Raw genomic sequence first — 22,671 nt, 5'->3', positions numbered from 1 at the left:
AGAAAACAAAACCATTTCTATTCCTACCATCTGGGGAGGATCACTGCAAATATCTTATTGTCTGTCTTCCCAGATCTCTGTTTATGCATATAGATATATATAATCATGAAGACAAGCTCATAATGCCCTTGTTGCATTGTAATCTGCTCTGCCCACCATTAACAATCTCGACCTCTCCATCAAAACACTTTTGTCTTACCTGCACAGCACATATTCAAAATCCCTCTTTGTCCCCCAAAAGTCCTTTAAGCCGATGTAGACTAGGGTGCTGCCGGGACCCTCTGGTTGTCTGCACTTAGGTCTCTTTTGGTTTGGCAAGTCTTTTTCCTAAGACGGGCTTCCCTGGTGGCTCAGACAGTAAAGAGTCTGCCTGCAATGCAGGAGGCCAGGGTTCGATCCCTGGGTCAAAGATCCCCTGGATAAATGGCCATCAGTGTTGCTGGCCTTACTGCCATCACTGCAGTATTCTTGCCTGGAAAATCCCCTGGACAGAGGAACCTCGCGGGCTACGTACGGTCCCTAGGGTCAAAAGAGTCAGACAGGACTGAGCGACTCACACTTAACTTTCTCATGACAAAGACTTGTGAGGACTAAACTGGTTGTCTTGCCAAACGCTCCACCTCCAGGTTTCATCTCCTTGTCTCCCTCTGGCCTTGTTACGTTCGTTCTTCTCTCTCCTGTGTCACCAGAAGAATGCTGGACTTGGGTGACGAGGCGTTTTGGATGAGGGTGTACAGCGGGTGACGGTGGTCTTCTTCACAGAGTATCACATCAGAAGCCACTTTTCATCCTAGGAGTCATGCTGACTTGCACTGACCATTTCTTACAGGGCTGGGCTGAGGCATCCTTGAGCTCCTTGTTCTCATTTTAGCGCAGAAACTGAGGTCCAGAAAGTGACCTCCTGGGGGCCCAAGCCCTTAGAGTTTACGGAGGGACCTCTCCCTCCAGGGAGCCCTCTTGGAGCTTCCACGTGGCCCCGAGATGCAGGAATTGTGACTCTCATTCCAAGGAAACTAAGGCTTCGTGTGGCTAAGTGACCAGAGCTGGGAAGTGACCACTGGTCTCTGCCTCTGGGTCTTTTCTCTTTCCCCTGCACCAGGCCACAGGGCACTGCCTGCCCTGCCCTTTTCAGGTGTATCTGACTCTGGAACCCTCTAGACTCAGCCTATGGGTCCACCCCAGGGCACATTGACGCCCTGAGCAGGCTCCACACCTGTCCTTGCCTTTCAGAGGCACAGGCCTTCGCTGTGGGACACAGGGACACAGCTGTCTAGACCCCAGAATATGCCAGCTCAGCAGGGCTCAGATTTCCCTCGGAGGACTGAGCCTTTCGCAGGCAATGGAGGACAGGAGATAGACCTTCGCATTGGCTGCCCTGCCACTCCCTGGCTGTCCTTCCTGCAGGCTCCTGCTTTAACCTGCAAGTAAACTGGGTCTCAGAGAGTCTGCAGAGCTGCTGGCCTAGGGATGCCCAGGTGGATGGGGCAGAGCCAGGATGGGAATGTGGGACCCTGCCTCCTAACCTAGGGCAGTTTCCATGGCCCTCCATCCTCCCACACCATTCTGGAGGAGCTTCCCACTCACCAGCCAGTCCCAGCCCAGTTAAAAGCTGGGGGAAGTAAAGAGAGCACTGGATAAGGAGTTCTGGTCACGGTCCAGCCTGCTGTCCATCAGCCACGCCTGTTCACTCGTCAACATGCCTCATTTCTTGACAGGCACCACGTTTGTTTAAATGTACTGGATACAGAGATAAAACATGTTTTGGAATCAGATGGAATTGTTTTCATACCTTGGCTCAGTGACTCACATGTTATATAACCTCAGACAAGTTATTTAACCCCTCTTAACCTCAGTTCCTTTATCCACAAAACAATGATAAGGTTCTCTGGTTGTTTTGTTGAGAGAATTAAATGCATGGACAGTACTCAAAAATAGGAGCTCGCACTTATATAATGTTTACAATGCGTGCCAGGCGCTGCTCTACACATTTCAGACAAATTAATTTGTTTCATCTGCACAACAGAAGCAGACAAAGCAGCTTATTAACATCTTCATTGGACAGGTGAGGCACCCAAGGCTCAGAGAAGCTAAGTGACCTGTTCGGGGTCACACAGCATGTAAGCAGTGGAGCTGGGCTTCAAACCCAGGCAAACTGCTTCCAAAATAACCTATGCTTATAATCACTAGGCTTGGACTAAGACCTGGTCTCAACCTTCATAAACATCGGATGCTCTCACTGATTGCAGAAGGGAAACGCTTTCTGTTAACACCCTTCTTGTCCCTATGCTTGGTCCCTAATGTTCTCTGGGACCAAAAGAGCCTGGCCACTGCACAGTCTGGGAAGGTGTATCAGGCAGTGAAGGCGGCAATTGTGCTGTGTAACAAAACACGCCCGAACTCAGTGGCTTCTTTCTTTTTTTTTTTTTTCATTTGAAGGTCACCAGTTTTAAGGCTTTTTAATTTTTCTTTTTTTGCTGCACTGGGTCTTCTTTGCTGCGCGTGGGCTTTCTCTAGCTGCAGTGAGTTGGGGCTACTCTCTAGTTGCAGTGCTCAGGCTTCTCTTGTTGAGCAGCACGGGCTCTAGGTCAGCAGGCTTCAGTAGTTGGGGCACACGGGCTTAGTTGCCCCATGGCACATGGGATCTTTCCGAGCCAGGGGTTGAACCCATGTCCTCTGCATTGGCAGGTGGATTCTTAGCCACTGGACCATCAGGCAAGTCCCCAAACTCAGTAGCTTAAAAGGACAATCACAATTTCTCACACTCATGGGTCTGCAGAGAGGCTGGGCTTGGCCGTGTGACTCTGCTCCACGCAGAAGGTCCAGCTTAGCTCAGATGCACGGCTCCTCCTGGGGCCCAGCCTGAAAGGGCCCACATCTGGATGTGTTCTTCCTTAGGCTATGGCAGATGTGCAAAGGAGGAGGGGCTAGCTCAGCCAGGAAAGCAGGTTTAGTACCCCCGTTCACCTCATCCTCCAAGGGTCAAAGCAAGTCACATGATCAAGTTCACAATCAAGAGCAGGAAGGGCCCCCCTCCCACCATGAGGCCCCTGTGAAGGGGTAACGTGCCAAAGCCACCACAGGGCAAGGGAGAATTGTAATCAAAATTTCAAACCTCCAAAGAAGGGAAGGGTCCGGGGCCGAGTGACTCAGCTTGGGGCCCACATCAGGCAAGAATCTCTCATGAGCACAGAGGCCCTGGGCTACATCCAGTTCTGGAAGCTCCCAGCTTATTAAAAAAAAAAAAAACCAAGACATGCTCACACGGCTTACGATAATTGTGGCATATTTTAGATGTTTACATTGAGCAAATTAATGCTTTTAGCATGCACACAAATTGCTAAGCGATATAATTACACTGCTCACAAGAAAATTATAGGATTTATTAAAATTATTAATTGCTGGTCTATTACAGGCGGTGGGGGCCAGCAGTGGGCCACAGGTGTGAAATTTTCTGGTTCAGTCAGACCAGCTCTCTGTCACCGGACAGATGACTTCCTTGGGAGACAATGCCCTAAGCCTAACCCTGAGGCCCTCATTGTGCGTTAGAAGCACCCGGGAAGCTTTCCTAAAATGCTGATGCCTGGGCCCCACCCACAAAGTTTCCGATTAAATGGGACCCAGGGTAGAAAGGCTTGGGAATCAAACTTTTTTTTCCCCCCAAAAAAACTCCCTGTGTAATTCTGATGCGCAGCCCCAGGGTTGAGAATCATTGGATTACGGGGTGGGAAGTTCTAAGTCAATCTGTGTTAATAAGATGTGAGGTTAGACTTACTCAAAGCTTTTACAGTTTTGGGGAAAGAATCTTCCTTATTTTTGAGAGAGATCTGGAAAGCTAAGTGTATCTTCTGATGGATACGGACAGGAAATATACTGTTCCCTCTTACTGGTGACATCTTTCAGCTACGAGGCAAGCCAGCCTGAGGACAAAGGGGTTACAGAAGAAAGAAAACAGAAACAGCCAGAGCCTTGATCTCACCATACCTGAAACCTACTTGCCTTCAGTAGTAAGAGCCAATATAAATCTCTTCTCGCTTAAATGCGTTTGAGTCTGGTTTGTGTTGCTTGCACCCATAGGCATTGAATAATGAAAGCACTTCCCATGGGCTTCTCTGGCGGCTCAGACAGTAAAGAATCCACCTGCAATGTGGGAGACCTGGGTTTGATCCCTGGATTGGGAAGATCCCCTGGAGAAGGAAATGGCAACCCATTCCAGTATTCTTGCCTGGAGAATCCCCATGGACAGAGGAACCTGGCAGGCTATAGTCTGTGGGGTTGCGAAGAGCAGGACACGACTGAGCGACTAAGCGTGGCATCCCATGCAGGGCCGGGGGAAGGACCAGGAGAGATGCCGCATGTGATTGCACCATTGACATTAGCTGCAAGGGGTGCTGGGAGAACGGCTGCCCCAGGAGAGGCGGTCCAAGGGCTTGCTGCGTGGCAGAACCTAGGCCTAGGACCTGTGCCTGGCAGGTGCTTAATAAATGTCTCCCAACGAGATGGATGCTTTATGCTTTCATTTCCCTTTCTGTAATGCCTGGTCTCTGCCAGATGCAGGGGAAAGAGTAATCTGATTATCTGATTAAAGTAATGTGGCCCCGAATACCAGCAACTCCATGGCTTAAGCCACAGGGCAGATCCGTGTAGGTAAGAGGCTTACCACTCCAACAGTGAAATAATCAGGCCAGCAGGGGAGCAATTAATTAGACAGATGTTTCCTAACAGCCTACTATGCGCCAGGCACTGTGCCAAGCCGAAGCAGCTGAGGAATCTTCAAGACCTTTGCCCTCACCAGAAAGCCTGCAGGGATCTCTGAAGAGGGAGGAACACCTCCGCCCCTTACCTATGCCCTCATCTACATGCCTGGGCCACAACAACAGAGGATGCCCTGATACCCAGCTCTCATGCAATCCACGCTCTCTCTTCCAAGACTTTCCCATGTCCTAGACGGGGGGATACCAGGGACTGGAAGCCATGATTTTGCATGTGGTATTTTTGAAATCATGATTTTTCAACCAGGTAATTCAGTGCCATGAATCAAAAATTTAAACAGTGTAAGATGGCAGAGTCTGAGAAGTCAGTCTTGTCCCTACCCCTGTTCTGTGCACCCCACTTTCCCGTCTCTTAGGTCAGTCACTTCTTAGTTTCTTGGGTGTCCTTTCTGCAGTGGTTATAAGGCCAGTTGTAATCTGTTGTATGCTAGCTGTTAAATTGGAGAAGGCAATGGCACCCCACTCCAGTATTTTTGCCTGTAAAATCCCATGGACAGAGAAGCTTGGTAGGCTGCAGTCCATGGGGTTGCTACAGTCAGACATGACTGAGCAACTTCACTTTCACTTTTCACTTTCATGCATTGGAGAAGGAGATGGCAACCCACTCCAGTGTTCTTGCCTGGAGAATCCCAGGGATGGGGAGCCTGGTGGGCTGCCGTCTATGGGATCACACAGAGTCGGACACGACTGAAGTGACTTAGCAGAAGCAGCAGCAGCAACAGCTGTTAAATATTCTGATTATTACCTTGCCCGCCAGCATCATGATAAAGTACAAGCAGACAAAAAATATTTTCTCCCTTCCTTACTTTCTCACACAGAAGTATTGTTATGAATATACAGTTCTGAATTTTGCCCTTTTCATTGAAAAAATATCCTAGTGGTCTTTTCCTAGCAGAATAGAAAGCGTCCTCATTCTTTTTACAACTGTATAGTATTCCTTCCAAAGATTATTTATATACAGTGAATGCTTAATTTACCTCCAAGCTTTTGTTATAATAAGCAATGGTATAGGGAGTAGCCTCATATTCATTTACGAACAACTCTGCTGCTGCTGCTGCTGTCGTCGTGTCTGACTCTGTGCGACCCCATAGGCGGCAGCCCATCAGGCTCCCCCGTCCCTGGGATTCTCCAGGCAAGAACACTGGAGTAGGTTGCCATCTCCTTCTCCAATGCATAAAAGTGAAAAGTGAAAGTGAAGTCGCTCAGTCGTGTCCAATTCTTCGCGACCCCATGGACTGCAGCCTACCAGGCTCCTCCATCCATGGGATTTTCCAGGCAAGAGTACTGGAGTGGGGTGCCATCACCTTCTCCAATGAGTAACTCTACCTATAGGATAAAATGTAGATTTAGGATTGCTGAAAAGTGAAAAAGTGTCAGTCTCTTAGCTGTGTTCGACTCTTTGCAGCTATAGCCTGCCAGGCTCCTCTGTCCATGGAATTTTCAAGGCAAGAACACTGGAGTGGGTAGCCATTCCCTTCTCCAGGAATCTTCCTGACCCAGGGATGGAACCTAGATCTCCTGCATTGCAGGCAGATTCTTTACCTGAGCCACCCAGGACTGCTGAGTCAAGGGCAAAAGCATTTGCAACTTTGATAAATATTAAAATGTTGCCCTTCGTAGGGAATGCTCCATATTGAATTCCCACCATCTGTATATGAATGTTGTTTATTTTTTACAAGAACCAAATAAAATACTTTTCGTCCTGAAAATGAAAACATGCCCCTTGTATTGTACAAAACTGGGAAAATACAAACACAAAGCAGAAAACAAAAATCACCCCTGCTCCAACTGAGCGGAGATCCCTCCTGTCCACAGTCTGGTGTGTTTCCTTCCAGTCTTGCTTGGTACCCTGCATATTATTCCATAAGCTGATGTATTCACTGAACTAATATTTTGTGAATCGTTTCTCATGTTGGTAAATTTTTTTTCTACCCTCGGAGAAGTGACAGAACAGAGATATTAAGCAAGCGGACCCTGGTTCAGAGCTTAGCCACACCGCTTTCTAGCTGCAAAGCCTTGGGCAAGTTACCTAACAGTTCTCTACTTTCATCTCATTTAAAACGGGGATCAAAAGAGCACCTACCTCATGTTTTTGTCATGAGGGTTGAGCCGTGAGGGCCAGCACATGTGAAACGCACAAGCAAGTTTTGGCACTATAATAAAAGTGAGCTGATACCGCATCATATTTGACTGCATGGTATTCCCTCGGATAGAAGTAGCATCGCTATGGAATGAGTTCCCTATTTTCTTGGACACCCGGGTTATTTCTGTGTTTCACTGTTCAGCTGTGCTACAAAGATGAAGCTTTGTGGATACAACTTTGCCCGCGTCTCTGGTTATCTTCATGGAAGTGGGAGGGAAGAGTTATGGCCTACCTCTAAGGGCTGCTCAGGATTTGCCCCTTGGAGCTTTTTACGGTTGGTTTTCACATCCCTGCCCCTCTGGGTTTTCCTTCACACAGGCTTGAGAGGCAGCGTCCGGGCTCCCTGGTGCCACCCTGGCCCCTCCACCTGGGTAAATCCAGTCACATCTCTCGGCCAAGAGAACATCAGAGCCTTTAAACCATCTGGCAACTGATGAGCGGATTTTTTGAATGTGATGTCGCCATATGGAATTGGTACATGTTACAACAAGGATGAACCTTGAAGATATAAAGGTAAATGAGAGAAGCTGCACAACAGAAAGCCACATACATTCCATTTATGTGAAATGTCCAGAAAAGACAAATCTGTAGAGACAGACAGTTGATTAGAGATTGCCAGGGGCTAGCAGGAGAGCTGGTGGGGAAGGATTGCTAAGAGGTACAGGGTTTCTTTTGGGGTGATGAAAGCTTTCTGAAATCTGATGTGGTAATGTTTGCACAACCTTGTGGAACATACTAGAGCCCACAGACCTGTACACTTTGTGCTGTGTGCTTAGACGCTCAGTTGTGTCCGACTCTTTGCAACTCCGTGGACTGTAGCTCACCAGGCTCCTCTGTCCATGGGGCTTCTCCAGGTAAGAATTCTGGAGTGGGTTGTCATGCTCTCCTCCAGGCGATCTTCCTAATACAGGGATCGAACCCAGATCTCCCGCGTTGCAGGCGAATTCTTTACCGTCTGAACAACCTACTGAACTGCACACTTTAGAGGAAGCGATTTTTCTCTAATAAATAAATAATAAAAGAGAATTGAGCAGAACTGGACACAGGGAGATGGAGGAAGCCCCCTCCTGCCCACCCAAAGCTTAACACCACCTGGCAGAATAAATAAAGTTTAACCTCTGGGTCTTGTCCCAGTCCTCCGTGCACCTCAGAATCACCTGGGATGCTTTGTGATCCCAAGGCCCAGGATGCACCCAGACCAAGGAAATCCAGTGAACCCCATGCAGAGTCGGGACTGGGAACCAGTGCCCACGTGAGCCTAAAAGCAATAACAACAACAAAAAGCAAAACATCTGGCCTGTATGAGAAGGACTCTGATGCCCAGAGAGGTGAGTCTGTTTGCTTGGCAAGTCACTGGCTACCCCACTTGGCAGATTCTCTTGCAAAGAAGCACGGATTCTGGAGCCAAGCGGACCTGAGTTCAAATCCTAACTCTTACTTAATTATCTAAACCTCCCTGAGCACCAGCTCTCTCATCCACAGGCTAGTCATTAGTACCTGTTCCTCAGAGATCAGATGAGATGCCATATGAGTAAGCACTTATTTTATGCAAGTATCTGGCAGTTTCCAACGTGCTCGGAAAAGGGCAAGGGAGCATGACTCCTAACCCAAAGTGTCTGCCTTTTCATACCCGTAATAATCATAGTAACTGTTGAATCTTGCTCATTCCAGGTCTTTGTGGGAGAGGGGGTGTCTTGACCTAGGTCCCAGACTGACCCCGGCGTTCTCTTCCTTGTGGATGGATATTGGAGTACAAGTTGGCGGGGAACAGCCTCTGCAACTCTCCTGATGGTGGGTTTCCTTGGGGTGGTGGGCTTCTCTTCTCTCTGCTCCCACAGCACCTAGTGCCAGCTCTGGTATTTAATAGGTGCTCAAGAAAGATTGCCACACAGAGAAAAGTCCCCAGAGGAGCTCCGCTCCTGGTGGGTTTCCCAAGGAGACGGCAGTCCCCCATGAGGCCACTAGGGGTCTCCACGCTCCACCAAATGGCTCCGCTAGAGTTTCGTCAAGGGTTCCGCGGGCATTGGTCCGCTTGGGAGGAGGGTCCATCCCACTTGTCCTCCCCTGGGGTCAGATCACCAACGATGGTGAGGTTCAGCTTCTCAAACCGCTCAGTACAATGTCAGCGTAAGGGGGCGGGGTCATAAGGTTGTCAGCATAAGGTTGGAGGGAGGTGTTCATGGTGATTGAACACCTACTACGTGCTAACTCTTTGAGCCAGCTCATTTTCTTTAATCCCCACAGCTACAAACCTGTGAAGCAGACATCGTTTTCTCCATTTTATAAATGAGGAAACTGCAGCTCAGAGAACCAGAGCCGTTGATGGGGCTGGATTCCGGCTCGACTGTGCCTGGTTTCAGAGACTGCATGCTCTCTGGGGCCATCTGCTGCCTTCGTCTCCCCTGGGGCCTGGCTTCTGGAGGGACTGACTGTCCCTCATCCTACACACTCAGTCATTCACACAGCACACTACACACACACACAGGCCCCCACCCAAAATCTCAGAGCCCAACTGAGACATCTCAGTCCCTGTAACCAGGGTTCTCATTCTTCCCTCTGAATGTACTTTGCATCAAGGGCTTATCTTCTTGGTTCCTATGAGAACGCTGTGCTATTCCTTAACTGAAGGTTCATTTATGGTATTTTTTTCCTGGTGTTACAAAAGCAATGTGTGCCATTGCAGAAAACACCGAGAAGCCAAGAGAACAGAAACTCCCCTCCCCCATGCTGCAAACCCATCGTCCTTCCCCCCACACACCCTTCTCCCACCACCGGGCCTGGAACCCCCACTGCGTCTCAGCTGGTTCCCTGAGACAGAACTCCCAGGTGGAATTCAGAAGCTGGGGTCTTCATCCTGCCCTGCCACAGCGTCCTGTGTGTCCTTGGGCAGGGCCTGCCTGTCTTGGGGTGGGCCTGGGGATAACTCAAAGGGCCCTAACATTCAAGGACTCTGGGCCTGTCTGGAAGGGCTCAGAGCCCAGGGGGCAGCCCCAAGGGCCTCCTCATGCAGGACAAGTTGAATGCTCCCAGTCACAAGTGCTTCTGGAATAATCTGGGGACCAGGGAAGGCAAACTCGGGGAAGCCCTCACTTAGATTCAGCATCGAGCAGAAGGGCAACCTTCCTGAAGACAGACCACGTTGCTGCTCTAAGGACCAGGGCATCCTATCTCCTGATCAGGGTCAGCTTCCTGGGTGTCTAACATGTCCAGAGGGTAGCAGAGGATGAGATGGTTGGATGGCATCACCGACTCAGTGGACATGAATTTGAGCAAACTCCAGGAGACAGTAAAGGACAGGGAAGCCTGGCGTGCTGCAATCCATGGGGTCACAAAGAGTCAAACACGGCTAAGCGACTGAACAATAACTCGTGCAAGTAGCTCAGGGCCCCAAGCTTGGGATCATGTTCTGCTGTCGCTACCTTGAAATTCTTAATCATTTTTTAACAGGTACCCCACATTTTCATTTGTACCGGATTCTGCAAATTATGTAGCCTGTCTTGCTCCTAATAATAATATCTATTGCTGATATGGGCTTCCCTGGAGGCTCAGTAGTAAAGAATCCGCCTGCCAAGCAGGGCACGTGAGTTTGATCCCTAGGTCGGGAAGATGCCCTGAAGAAAGAAATGGCTACCCATTCCAGTATTCTTGCCTGGGAAATCCCATGGACAGAGGAGATTGGTGGGGTACAGTCCATAGGGTCACAAAAGCGTCAGACACGACTTAGCAACTAAACAACAGCAGCAACAATCACAGCTCTAGATCTCGCCGTATGCCGGGTATGACCAGTTTCTCTTAGTTATAATTCATCTGTCCCCACAGCGGCCAGGTGTAAATTGCTTCTCCTGGACTTGGTCAACTCAGATGATGATGTTTACTGGGAGCTAGGCATTTTTATATATGCTGACACTCCTAAGGCTCTTAGCAATGCCAGAAGTACTATGACCATCCACATCTGATACAGGAGGCCCCAGGCCCCGAGTGATTAAGCGACTTGCCTGAAGTCTGTAGGGTGGCAAGGAGTCGGCCGCAACTGAGCACGCATGCACTGCAGTTGTGGAGCGAGTGAGGAGTCACCTGCTATTTGAATCCTCGTTCCAGGCCCTGGTCCTCCTGCCACTGTGCGGGGAGCCCACTGAAAGCCAGGGGTCATCCCAGGAGCGCCGCTGCCCTGCCCCCGCCAGCTTCCAACCCAGCTGTGGTGCTGCGTGCCCAGCAGTGCCCGGGTGTGTGAGCTGTCAGTTCCGTTCTCTCCACCTCCCAATCCTCTGACAGCTGCTGCGCTCTGCCACCTCCCATGCCCAGGTGCGCGATCTGCTCCCCCGCTCAAGCGAGGACCCGTGGGGCCAGGAAGTGTCACTTTCCATTTCTGCCCGCAGTGCTGAGCTCCCTTCGTTCCCAGCTGCAGCTGTGGCTCCGGGGACCCTGGTCCTCCCGTGCTGGTTAGCACTGACATGACAACCCAGGCGGAAGGGTCTGATGCAGCTGGAAATGGGGTGGACAGACCAGCATGCAGACACGCTGCTGGGATAAAGAGAGCAGGTTCATCAGTGAAGAATTTGGGGTCTGGGGCACACGGTCTTGAGTTCAAGTCCAAGATTTGGCACTTATTAGCCATTTGACTTGGGTAAATTATGGAGTTGAATTTCAGGGTCCCCTTCTGTAAGAAGACAGCAAGAAGGAGGCATCCTGGTTAAGAACTCAGACATAACAGGGACTTCCCTGGTGGTCCAGTGGCTGAGGCTTCCTTTTCCCAATGCAAGAGGCCCAGGTTTGATCCCTGTTCAGAGGACTATTAATACATTCCACAAGCTAGCAAGCTAAGCTGCTTCAGTCATGTCCAACTCTGTGCAACCCTGTGGACTGTAGTCCACCAGGCGCCTCTGTCCATGGGATTCTCGAGGCAAGAATACTGGAGTGGGTTGCCATGCCCTCCTTCAGGGGGTCTTCCCGACCCAGGGATCAAACCCATGTCACATGTCTCCTGCATTGGCAGGCAGGTTCTTTTTCACTAGAGCCACCTGGGAAGCCCCAGTACATCCCACATATGGCCAATTATGAATAAGACCCATTGAGGCCAAATAAATTAATTAATGAAAACAAAAACTCAGACATGATGGACTATAGGAAATTCAGATCCTAGCTCTAGCACTTACAGCACTTGTGCTAAGTTCTATCACTTTGCACAACTCATTTCAACTTCTCTGAGCCTCGGTTTCCTCATCTGCCAAGTAGAGATTACCCCTGTGGCAACCTCATGGTGTCCCTGGAGGCCTGAGTCCCTTTTCCCAGTGCCTGGAGTTTAATATGTGTTCAGTAAGCCATTGTTACGACCATGATCTCTCAGGGTCATCACGAAGACCTGATGGGATTGCTGAATGTCACAAGAACTGGTGCCCTACTGGAGAGGTCTGTGTCAGGCCAGGCTGGGGAAGGAGTCAACCAAGGGCAGGGTCGACAGCTGGGCTGTGAGGAAGACGGCCCATGTCCCACGCAGAGGCCAAGCCTTGGGAATTTGTAGCTGAGCCCCAGAGTGCTGACCAGGAGGCAGGTAACTGAGGGGCTAAGCCTGGAATGCTGAACTTACTCAAGTTCAAGACCGTGGCCGTGGAGTGGGAGAGACACACCAGCCCACACCAACCTGGGCCACCTCCCCAGCCTCTCAGCGACCTCTCCTTCCCCCACCCCCAGCCCACCCACTCTTTAAGCCCCAAAGCTGAGCTTCTAGAACTTTACTATTCAGAGGAACCCCAAGTGGGTCCTGAGACCCCACATTTTCTCACTGGCCCCCAAGTCTACTGTTGCTGCTGGTTTAGGAACAGACATGAGCAACCAGAATCTAAAACACTGCATAAATGTAGGTCATGAAAATGAACAATAACATGGGTTGTTGAGTTATTATCTGGTCTGACTTTGGTTGTCTTCAGGATGCTGTCTGAGAGACGATTCTCCCCAGAGGTCAAAGTGAACACCATCCTCTGAAAGTCAGAGGGCACTAGGATCTGATTCTTCTCCTAGGAGCAAAGAGAAAGGGAGAGGGGTCCTTCCAGCTTGGGTAACATGGACAGTAGTTTCCAAACTCTGCGCCACACTCCACCTTCATCTGAGCTACTTGGGGATCCGAAAAAATACAGAGGGACTTTCCTGATAGTCCAGTGGTTAAGAATCCACACTCCTGAAGCAGGGGGCCCAGGTTCAACTCCTGGTCGGGGAACTAGATCCCGCATGCTGCAACTAAGACCTACACAGCCAAATAAAGAAAAAAGAAAAAAAAATAAGACAAATGCTGCATGATTCCACTTAAAGGAGGCATCCAAAGTAGTCAAAGAAACAGAAAGAAGACTGGTAATTACCAGGGCCTGGGTTGGGGTGGAGGTGGTGAGTTATTTAATGAGTGTTGAGTTTCAGATTTGTAAGATATGAAAAGTTCTGTAGATCTTTTCACAACAATGTGAATTTACTTAACATGAGAAAATGGTACCCTGAGAAATGGTCAAGATGATAAATTTTATGTAATGTCTTTTTTTATTACAATTTTTTTAAAAATTACTGATTCTGTCCCTGACTCCTGAGATCCTATTTAGGTGTATCCAGGTAGAGCTTGGAGAAGGAAATGGCAACCCACTCCAGTGTTCTTGCCTGGAGAATTCCAGGGACAGAGGAGCCTGGTGGGCTGCTGTCCATGGGGTTGCAGAGTCAGACACGACTGAAGTGACTTAGCATGCATGCACGCATTGGAGACGGAAATGGCAACCCACTCCAGTGTTCTTGCCTGGAGAATCCCAGGGACAGAGGAGCCTGGTAGGCTGCCATCTATCGGGTCACACCGAGTTGGACATGACTGAAGCGACTTAGCAGTAGCAGCGGGTAAAGCTTAAGAATCTGTTTTTCAAAGTCTCCCCGAGGGGATCGGGTGCATAGCCAGGCTTGGGGACCACTGGTTGGTGGAGGCGGGAGGATATACCCTGAATATCTCCTGAACCTGCTCACCTCTCTTGTCTCAGCCACCTATCCTGACAATTAGAAGCCCCATGCTCCCTCTCCCTGCCTCCCTCCACCAGGCAGCTAGCTGCCTCATGACCTTCTGAGATCACAAATCCGATCCTACAAGCTCCATCAAAACTGTTGCCCAGCCTCCCAATGCCCTTAGTACAGAAGAGAAAAAAGCAGGTCCCCGTTATCAGAGTCCAGAGTTAGGTGCATTCTGAGCATCACACCAGGGAGCCTTTGGAGCTATGGCAGAGGTGTGTACACGGGCCCCAGGGTGCCAGGAGCCAGGGATTGATCCTGCATCAGAGAGAGGGTGGCAGGAAAGCTTCTCTGAGAAGGAGGCGTTGGGATTTCCCTCAGTCCAGGGGCTAGGATTCCGTGCTTCCACAGCTGAGGGCCCAGGTTCAATCCCCAGTCAGGGAGCTAAGATCCTGCAAGTTGAGCAGAGTGGCCAAAAAAAAAGAAAAGAGAAAGAGAGAGAAAGAAGGAAGCATTATGCTGGGTCTTGGAGGGCAGATTGATGTCTGTCAAGGACTGGGGTAAAGGGCCAGCTAAACAAAGGTCAGGAGGGGTGACCCCAAGGGGAGGAGTCGGGGGCAAGGAGATGGGAGAAAAATGTAAGTGGAGGTGGGTCAAGGTCTGTAAGGGGCTGAGCAGGGAGGAGGCAAGAGCTGGTTCAGCTGGGATCGGTAGGGGAGAATTTCCAGGGCTGGCTCCACCCTGGCCTCATGGAGCCGTCGGATCCCCAGCGTGGATCAGTTTACCAGCTTCAGGCCTAAGTGAGTCCTCTCTATCCCACACCCTCGTGAGGGCCTCCCTCTGCACAGACACCTATCTGGGAGGGGGCACAGCTCTGTTTGCTTGGAACCCACACAGCGTCCCAACTATCCACTCACACCCCTGGCTTGGTCCACTTCCCAAGGGCCCGCCTCTAGCTTTTGGCCCCAGTGTGTGTGTGTGTGTGTGTGTGTGTGTGTGTGTGTGTGTGTGAGTTTTCAGGGTTGTGTGGTCTGCCTCTTTGTACATCTGTGTACTTGTGGGTGGTTTGTTAAAAGCTGGGTGTACAGCACACACGGGCTTCCCAGGTGGCGCTAGTGATAAAGAATCTGCCTGCCAATGCAGGAGACACAAGAGACACGGGTTCGATCCCTGGGCCGGGAAGATCCCATGGAGAGGGAATGGCAGCCCGCTCCAGTATCCTTGCTGGAGAATCCCACGGACAGAGGAGCCTGGCGACCTATAGTCCATGGGGTCACAAAGAATCAGACACGACTGAGCCGCTGAGCACACAGAGCGTTTACAAATGTTTGAGTGCAATCCCTTCAGATTCTCAGTGAGGCCTCAGGGCTCTCCCAGGCTGAAAAAGGGGATTCTAGGGGCCACAGAGATATGGACCTGGCATGAGGGAGCCAGAGAGGCCCTCCAGCCACCCTGCTGCTGCTGCTGCTGCTAAGTTGCTTCAGTCGTGTCCGACTCTGTGCGACCCCATAGGCGGCAGCCCACCAGGCTCCCCCGTCCCTGGGATTCTCCAGGCAAGAACACTGGAGTGGGTTGCCATTTCCTAGATAAGCACAAAACCCAGGTAAAAAGAGAGAGCCCACTGTGCAAACACAGCACCAGGCAGGGCCAAATTCCCTCTGATCTCCTCCATGTCCCCAGGGTCACCCCCATCACCACCACAGAGGAATTCAGGAGTGTGCATTTCAGGAAGGGCCCTTTTCATTAGAGACCAAGGAAACTCATCCTCTGAGGCTGGGGCTCCCCTTCTGCACCCCCCCTTCTTCCCTGGGGAGGCCTCTTTTCTCCCCACCTCCACCCCACCCCCCTGTATACACATGCAGTTTCTTACCTGGAGCAGAAACAGGGTCCCACCTGGGCCCTGGCTGAGCGGGTCAGCCTTGCGTGGGGTCACAGCTGGCCCCAGCTGGAGGGACATGACAGCCACCTCAGGGCTCAGGGGAGGCTTCTGTCTTTTGGGAAGGAGATGGGAACAGAGATATCCCAGCCAGCCCTGGAAAAGATATTACGTCCCATAACGGTTGGCAGGAAGGTTAATTGGACACAGCCGTAAGCTTGTTCTGACAGTGCTAAAACATCTGAAAACGTCTAGAGACACAAGGAGGAATTAAAAGGCCTAGCGAGTCCAAGGGCACACTGAACAGCACCCAGGAGTGGAAGGAGCACTGGACCGGGAGTCTGAGCCCCTGGCTCCTTACCCTGACTCGGTCACTACTCGCTGTGCCCCTCGGGCGAGCTCCTGCCTCACTGGCCCTTGAGAAACATTACTGTGTGCGAGGCACACGGAAACCTCGTTGTGGCCCCATGCGGTGGTATTGTCATCATCAGCTCCGTTCAGGGGATGAGGAAACTGAGGTTCCCTGGGGAGAGGTGGCTTTTGCGAGAGCTGGCAGCGATGGATCAGTACTGGACCCCGACTCTGAACTGAGAGCCATTCATTACAGGGCGGGACTAGAAGCTGGGTGACTGTCCTCTGCTCTTCCCTTTGTGTCCACTAGGAGGCGCCCCAGGCTTTCTCCTGGGCACCAGCACCTTCCTCCTCAGCCTGTGCGGTCTCCCCCACTCTGAGCTAGGTGGGCCTGGGGGCCAGCTCCTGGGTCAAGGTCAGAAGGCACACTGGTCCTCCCTATCCCTCGCAACCCACCCCTTATGGTGGAGCCTCTTTCTAAAGGTAAGGGAGAGAAGAGAGGGGTCTCAAACCCACAGTGTCCAATAGGTCCTTCCTGGGAAGGCCGATGTGCATGTGCGTGAAGGCTTAGTCTGTCCGACTCTTCGCGAGCCTATGGACTGGAGCCCGCCAGGCTCTATCCGTGGGATTCTCCAGGCATGAATACTGAGCAGGTTGCCATTTCCTCCTCCAGGGGACCTCCCTCCTCTTCCCGACCCAGGGATCGAACCTCCGTCTCTTGTGTCTCCAGCACTGGCAGGTGGGTTTTTACCACGGCGCCCCCGGGAAGCCTGCCAGATTGGGGTCAGCTACAAATGGCAGAGGCTCAGAGAGGGTTAGTAACTCGCCCGAGGTCACACCGCTAGGTGTGTCTGGTTCCAAACACCGGAGCCCAGCCTGGGTTCAGGTGAAGCTCTGGGCAGGTGTACTGGGCTCAGCCTGTCACGTGGCCCACAGCGGGCAGGAAGGTCCCAGTCAGCTGGGCCTGTGAGCCCTGGCGGTGACAAAGTGTCCCTCGGTTCCGGCAGTTGGGGACGGGCATGGAGGCTTGTGAAAGGGCAGGGTGGGCACTCAGCGGGCAGCTGGTGGCTGTCCTTGATGCTGGTGTCAGCGTCTTTAATGGAAAGTGGGGTGGAAGTGGGGGGTGGGAGCAGAGGGTGTGTGTGTCGGGCTCAGGACCCCCAGGTCACTCTGGCTTAGAATTCAGATTTGTCAGGGCACTGGGAGGAAAAGGGATGGTGCTGACAGGGGACTGGGCTGGGGAGAGGCCTTTGGGGATGGGGGTGGGAAGGCTGTCATTTGGGGAGGGGCTTGCGCACAGGATCCACTGTGAGTTGGTGTAGCATTGACAGCATGGGCTGGGCTGGGTGAGGTGACAGTGACATTGAGTGGGGCTGCAAGACCCTTCTCTTCCCTGCTTGGCTTCCTGTGGTTTTTTGTTTATTTCCTTTTTGTTCATTGGGTTTTTTTTTTTTTTTTTGGCTCCACAGCACAGCAGATGGGACCTCAGTTCTCCAACCAGGGATCGAGCTTGTACCACCTGCATTGGAAGCCCAGAATCTTAACCAGTGGAGCATCAGGGAAGTCCCCTGCTTGGCTTTCTGAAGCATGGCTGCTTCTCTGACATCCAGGGTGGGTGGCCTGGACCTTCCAAGAAAGCAGGGGGGAGGCTGAGTATTGGGGGAGAGAGCCTCCTTGCCTCCCCAGAGTTACAGCTAGCTCCTGCCCTCCCACCCAGTCGGGGCATCTCGGCCAGGACCCTACCCCAGAGCAGGGCTGAGTCCCCTCCCCAGTTAGATGGAGACATCTAACCTGAGCCTGTGGCTCACGGCAGCAATGGTGGAGACAGGGTCTGGCCCAGGGCTGGACTCCAGCCTCCAGGTGGAGAGGAGCACAGCCCAGACCCCAAGGCACTCGGCAAAGCTGGGGAGACAGGAAACCATCTGTGTGTACAGTGATGGGGCTGCTCTAGGTATGGGAACTTCGTCTACCCCACCTTCCAGTAGACAGATGAGTGTGGGGACATCAGGCCAGTGGCGCCATCCTGAAAACTCTGAGCCCTTCCGCAGGCAGGTCACAGAACCTGCTCTCCCAGCCTGGGGCCCCTCCCTCTCTCTGGGCAATGTGTCCAGGGGCACCTGACTTGAACAGGCTATAAATAGAGGGATGACGAAGGCTCCTGAAGCCCAAGGGAGGGCAGGAGAAAGGGTTCTGATTCTCCCCAGAGGGGCCTAGGGAGGCTGCACTGACAAGACAACGTTTCCATGGTGAGTCTTTGGGGTTGAATAGGGGACCCCCTGACAGAAGAGGTATTCAGGCAGAGGGAGTAATCTGGCTTAATAGAGCAGGTGATGGGGGCTCAGAGCCACTGGGCGAAGGCAGCAAGGGGTTATAGCAGGTGAGGAAACCCAACATCCAAGAGCCTTGAATGCCAGGGTAAGGGCCGTGTTTCGGGAGCCAGGTCTTGCTCTTGGGGTAGTTCTGGTTTTGTGATGACGAGTCAAGAGTAACACATGAGAATAAGTTGAGGGTGAGCCCAGGGTGCCTGGAGCACACTGCCAGAAAATACATGGCCAGTGGAATGGAAGAACATTACGGTGTGCTAAAGACTGCTAACTACTCCCCCAAATCTGTGCTCCCCATCTTCTTTGCTGTAGCACTCCTGATTTTTCACTGGGCACATAACCATTTGAAATAAAGATATTTCCCAGCCTCCCTTATAGCTAGCTATGACCACGTGAATAACCCTCTGCCACTGGGGTGTAAGAAATGTCATTTAAAGACAGAGGTTTTCACCCTTTCTGCTGCTTCTTTTCCACCGGCTGGAGTGTTTATGTGATTGCTAGAGCTGAAGCAGCTACCTTTGGATCATGAGGTAGACACCACGTGTTAAGGATAAAGATCGAACAACAAGGAGGTGATCTGGGTTCCGATGTTCGTGGAGCTGCCACATCAGCTCTGAACTAGATACTTCCAAATGTTGTTTGTTGGGAGAAAAGAGATTCTATATTGTTCAACACATTATTTCTTTGAGCTTTTCTGTCTCCTTCAGCTGAACATAATTCTAAACAACACACAGGTCAGAAGAGAACCTCAAGAACCCTTATACCCAGTTGTTCTGCCACTGAAATAAATCTGTAAACAAAGCCAAGTGAAAAAGGAAAACCCCAGGGGCATTTACACTTGTTAAGCAGTAACAACAGGCACAAAACAACTCTATTCCAGGTATCATCCCTCACCCACTGGATCCTTTCCAGTCTCCCTTCCCTGTAGTTTCAATACAACGCTTGGAAATGTACCATCTTTACTGCAGATAATATACAACATCCTGAGAGAGCATGGTTCCCTGGCCAGGCCCCATATCCAGACTGCCTGTTCTGGATGCTGTCACTCAGGTACCCCATCCCCCTGCCAGAGAGTCACATACCCAGAGTGGCACCAGAAGGTTGAGCCACTCACTGTTGGAGGAGTAAATGCAGGAGAGAAACTTTCGTTACTCCTTTGGCGTGCCTGGGTGGGTCCCTTTAACCCCTTTCTCAACACACAGGGTTGTGTGGTCTTTTATCTCTGATCATGTATTTCATCATGATCATGATGAAATGATCATGAGAACATGATGATAAGCTGCCACTTAATGAAGACCTTAAGTGTTCAGCTCTCTCTGAGAGGACTGGTCAAGTGGCCTCCGCCCTCGGCTGAGATGGAAAGGGAGGATACAGCCCTTGGCTAAGGATTTAATGGAGCCCTTTCTGGGAACAACCTTCTCCTTGCGTGGCTGAAGGATTAGTTGTTAAGGGCCCCGGAGCTGCTCTTAGGCTCATACCACTTACTGGATCCCGGGCAGGAGCCAGGTTGAGAAAGGGAGGCAGCTGGGAAAACATTTCTAAGCCTCCTAAGGCAGCTCAGGTCGCTCTGTCTCTGAGTCTCGTGTTTACCTTCAGTAGCAGCTTGTGAGGCTCCCAGAGCTTTACCCAGGCCACACCTCCAGAGGGAGGCGGGGTGGGCTGGCAGGGGCCCTGCCGGGAGGCCTGGGACTATCCTAGGGCCTACCCACCCCTCCTTCCTGGCTGGAGGGGCAGGGAGGGCACTGCCTGGGCCGCTCCTCAGTACCCTGGCAGCTGGGGGAAGGTCCCTCTTGGTGGTCGGGACGCAGCTTCCCGACACGGGGGTGGATGGGGGATGGGAGGGAGGCTTTGCACCAGGTACAGCAGACAGGGCAGGAGGCTGAGGCTTGTGGGGTGGGAGAGGGATGAATGAATGACTGGAGCCAAGCTGCCTCCTGGGTTTGGTCCCGGCTCCACCACGAGCTCTGGGATTCGCCCAGTGGCTTATCGTCTATGAGCCTCAGTTTCCTCATCTGAACAATGAAGAAATTCACAATTCCCCTCCTCTTTGGGCCGTCATGAGGATGAAATGAGTTACATGCCAAGTTTTAGGATGAGCATGTAGTGTATGAAATGGGCTGGAAGAGTATTAGCTGCTAGTTGTTTTATTATTATTAGCTATTGCAAGAGAGAAGCTCAAACTCCATGAGTCCTCTCAGTGAAGGGAACTTCCGGTGAAGAATCTAAGTTCTGAGGTGTTACCTCAACACTTTGCAGCATCACCTCCCACTCTGTAAAGCTGTCTAATCACTCCAGCCCATCAGGGGAGAAGGGCTAAACCCATCCAGGGCGGCAGAGGCATGTAGTCATTTCCAGCACAGACTCTGGGGCCAGACTGCCTGGGTCTGAACCCAAGTTCTGTCCTTCTGGAACATTCCTTAACCTCTCTGGGCCCCCAACTCCTTATGGTGATGTAGGATAATGCAAGTGCCTCATCAGTGAGGTATAAGTGTCTTGTGAGCCAGCATGACAGCCTGGCGCTAAGGGTGTGGGGAGACCAGGAGCCAGTGCCATGGGACTGGCTGCCCCAGCACCCCTTGTTCCCCAGCGAGCCCCTGAGGGATTGTGCCCAGGAGCTCCAGGGTGGCTAAGAAGCGGTGCATGCGTGTGTGTGTGTGTGTGTGTGAGCTGTATTCAGGGAAATTGCCCAGAGGGCCCACACTTGTCTCACTGGGTGCAACAGGAGATTCAGGCTCCACCCCACCCAGCTGGAGGCCCCTTCCACAGTGGGCACAGGGGTGGGTGCCCAGTTGGCTGCCCCACTTCATCTTCTCTCCACCCAGAAGGCTGGCATTTACTGTCCCATTCTGCAGATGAGGAACTGAGACCCAGGGACCCAGAAATGGGGGTGATCCCAACCTTGACTGATTCTGGCCCCCACCCTGACCAGGACACCTTGGCTCCTGGCTCCAGCGTGAAGCCACTGTCACCGTCTCTGGGGTGCAGAGCTGGGGAGGCACATTTTCCCTCAGCTGACTCCTTTCCTTGGGGTCCAGCCTTCTAGTCCCACCTGCTGGCCCCCTCTTTGTCCATTTATCCCAAAAAGCAGTGACTTGGAGTTTACTGCAACTCTCTCCTGCAACCTTGAAGACAAGCAACAGACAAGCCCTCCCCCTGTGGATCTTGTCCTGGAGCCTGAGAGGGAGCCATGGTCGGCAGCAGGCACACACTGCCCATGGGGAACATGGGGGGACCTGTGCTGGAGCCATCCAGGAAGGCTTCCTGGAGGAGGTGGGCCTTGAGACCATCTGTTGGGCACCCGCTTGGTGCTACATGCTTTCCTTGCATCCTTTCATTTCAATTTCACGATTACCTTACTTGGGAGATTCTATGATTGTCCTGATTTTTCAGATGAGGAAACGTGTCCAGAGAGGTTTGCTGACTTGCCCGGGGTCACACTTGCCTCCTGTCAGGTGGTAGGGCAGAAGCTAAGAACCCAGGGCTGTCTGATTTCTGAGCCTGTGTCCCTAACACTCTGACCACTTTCTCTGACCCTCCCTCCCAGGCTTCCCCATCACTAAGAAGGGCAGAGGGTGGGAAAGTGGTACTCTGCTCCGTCACGTCTCGAGGCCCCAGCTGTAGGCAGCAGCAGCAACAGCCCTTTCTGGAGCCCGGTGCCCCCAGCTGGCCTCTTAGCAGCATCCCTGGGGCAGTGAGGAGCAGGGGCTGGGTGAGAAGCCTTGTCCTGGGGCTCATTTTCCTGTCTTTGCTGAGGGTAGGGGGCTTGATGGGGGAGGAGTCGGGTCCCCAGTGCCCAGGCTCTGCTGGCTAAATTTAGGTGCTGGGATATAGAAGGAACAAGGGTAATTAGGGGTGTTGTGTCACTTTCCAGCTGCCTCTCACGTCCCCTGAGCAGTCACACGCCACTCGGGAAGGAGGGAGGAGCCGTGGGTGACACGCAGGGGAGGGGTGGATGGACTGTTGGGGCCGGAAGAGGTGGGGGGACCCGTAGCCTTCGCCCCAAACTGGAGGACTCAGCAAGCAGGGGCTGCTGCCCCAGGACCCTGCAGTGGGGGTGACTCACAGGGAGGCGATTTTCAGCCAGAAATGACAACAGCTTCCTCCAATTAATATCATCCATAAATGGCAAGTCCTGCCCTGAAAGTTGTGACCCTTTCGTCATTGGCAGTGCTCTGCCTAGGGGGACAGCCACCAAGTACGGGTCACGCACAACATGCAGCAGGATTTATGTGTGTGTTCTCA

At 51.9% G+C, this 22,671-nt stretch overlaps 1 long non-coding RNA gene across 1 annotated transcript in view; it reads right to left on the bottom strand.

Annotated features, from left to right (window-relative positions):
* LOC112444860 (uncharacterized) overlaps positions 1 to 22,671 on the bottom strand; it is a 45,282-nt gene that overhangs the window by 8,976 nt on the left and 13,635 nt on the right. The window contains exon 2 of the long non-coding RNA XR_003033232.2: positions 1,585 to 1,737. This is a non-coding gene — a long non-coding RNA (uncharacterized lncRNA). The remainder of the gene's footprint in view (positions 1 to 1,584; positions 1,738 to 22,671) is intronic.

This window comes from Bos taurus, chromosome 29 (assembly GCF_002263795.3).
Source record: "Bos taurus isolate L1 Dominette 01449 registration number 42190680 breed Hereford chromosome 29, ARS-UCD2.0, whole genome shotgun sequence".
NCBI classification, from domain to species: domain Eukaryota; kingdom Metazoa; phylum Chordata; class Mammalia; order Artiodactyla; family Bovidae; genus Bos; species Bos taurus.
The sequence above is the reverse complement of the archived record's forward strand: the minus strand, read 5'-3'. Positions and strand labels throughout refer to the sequence as shown.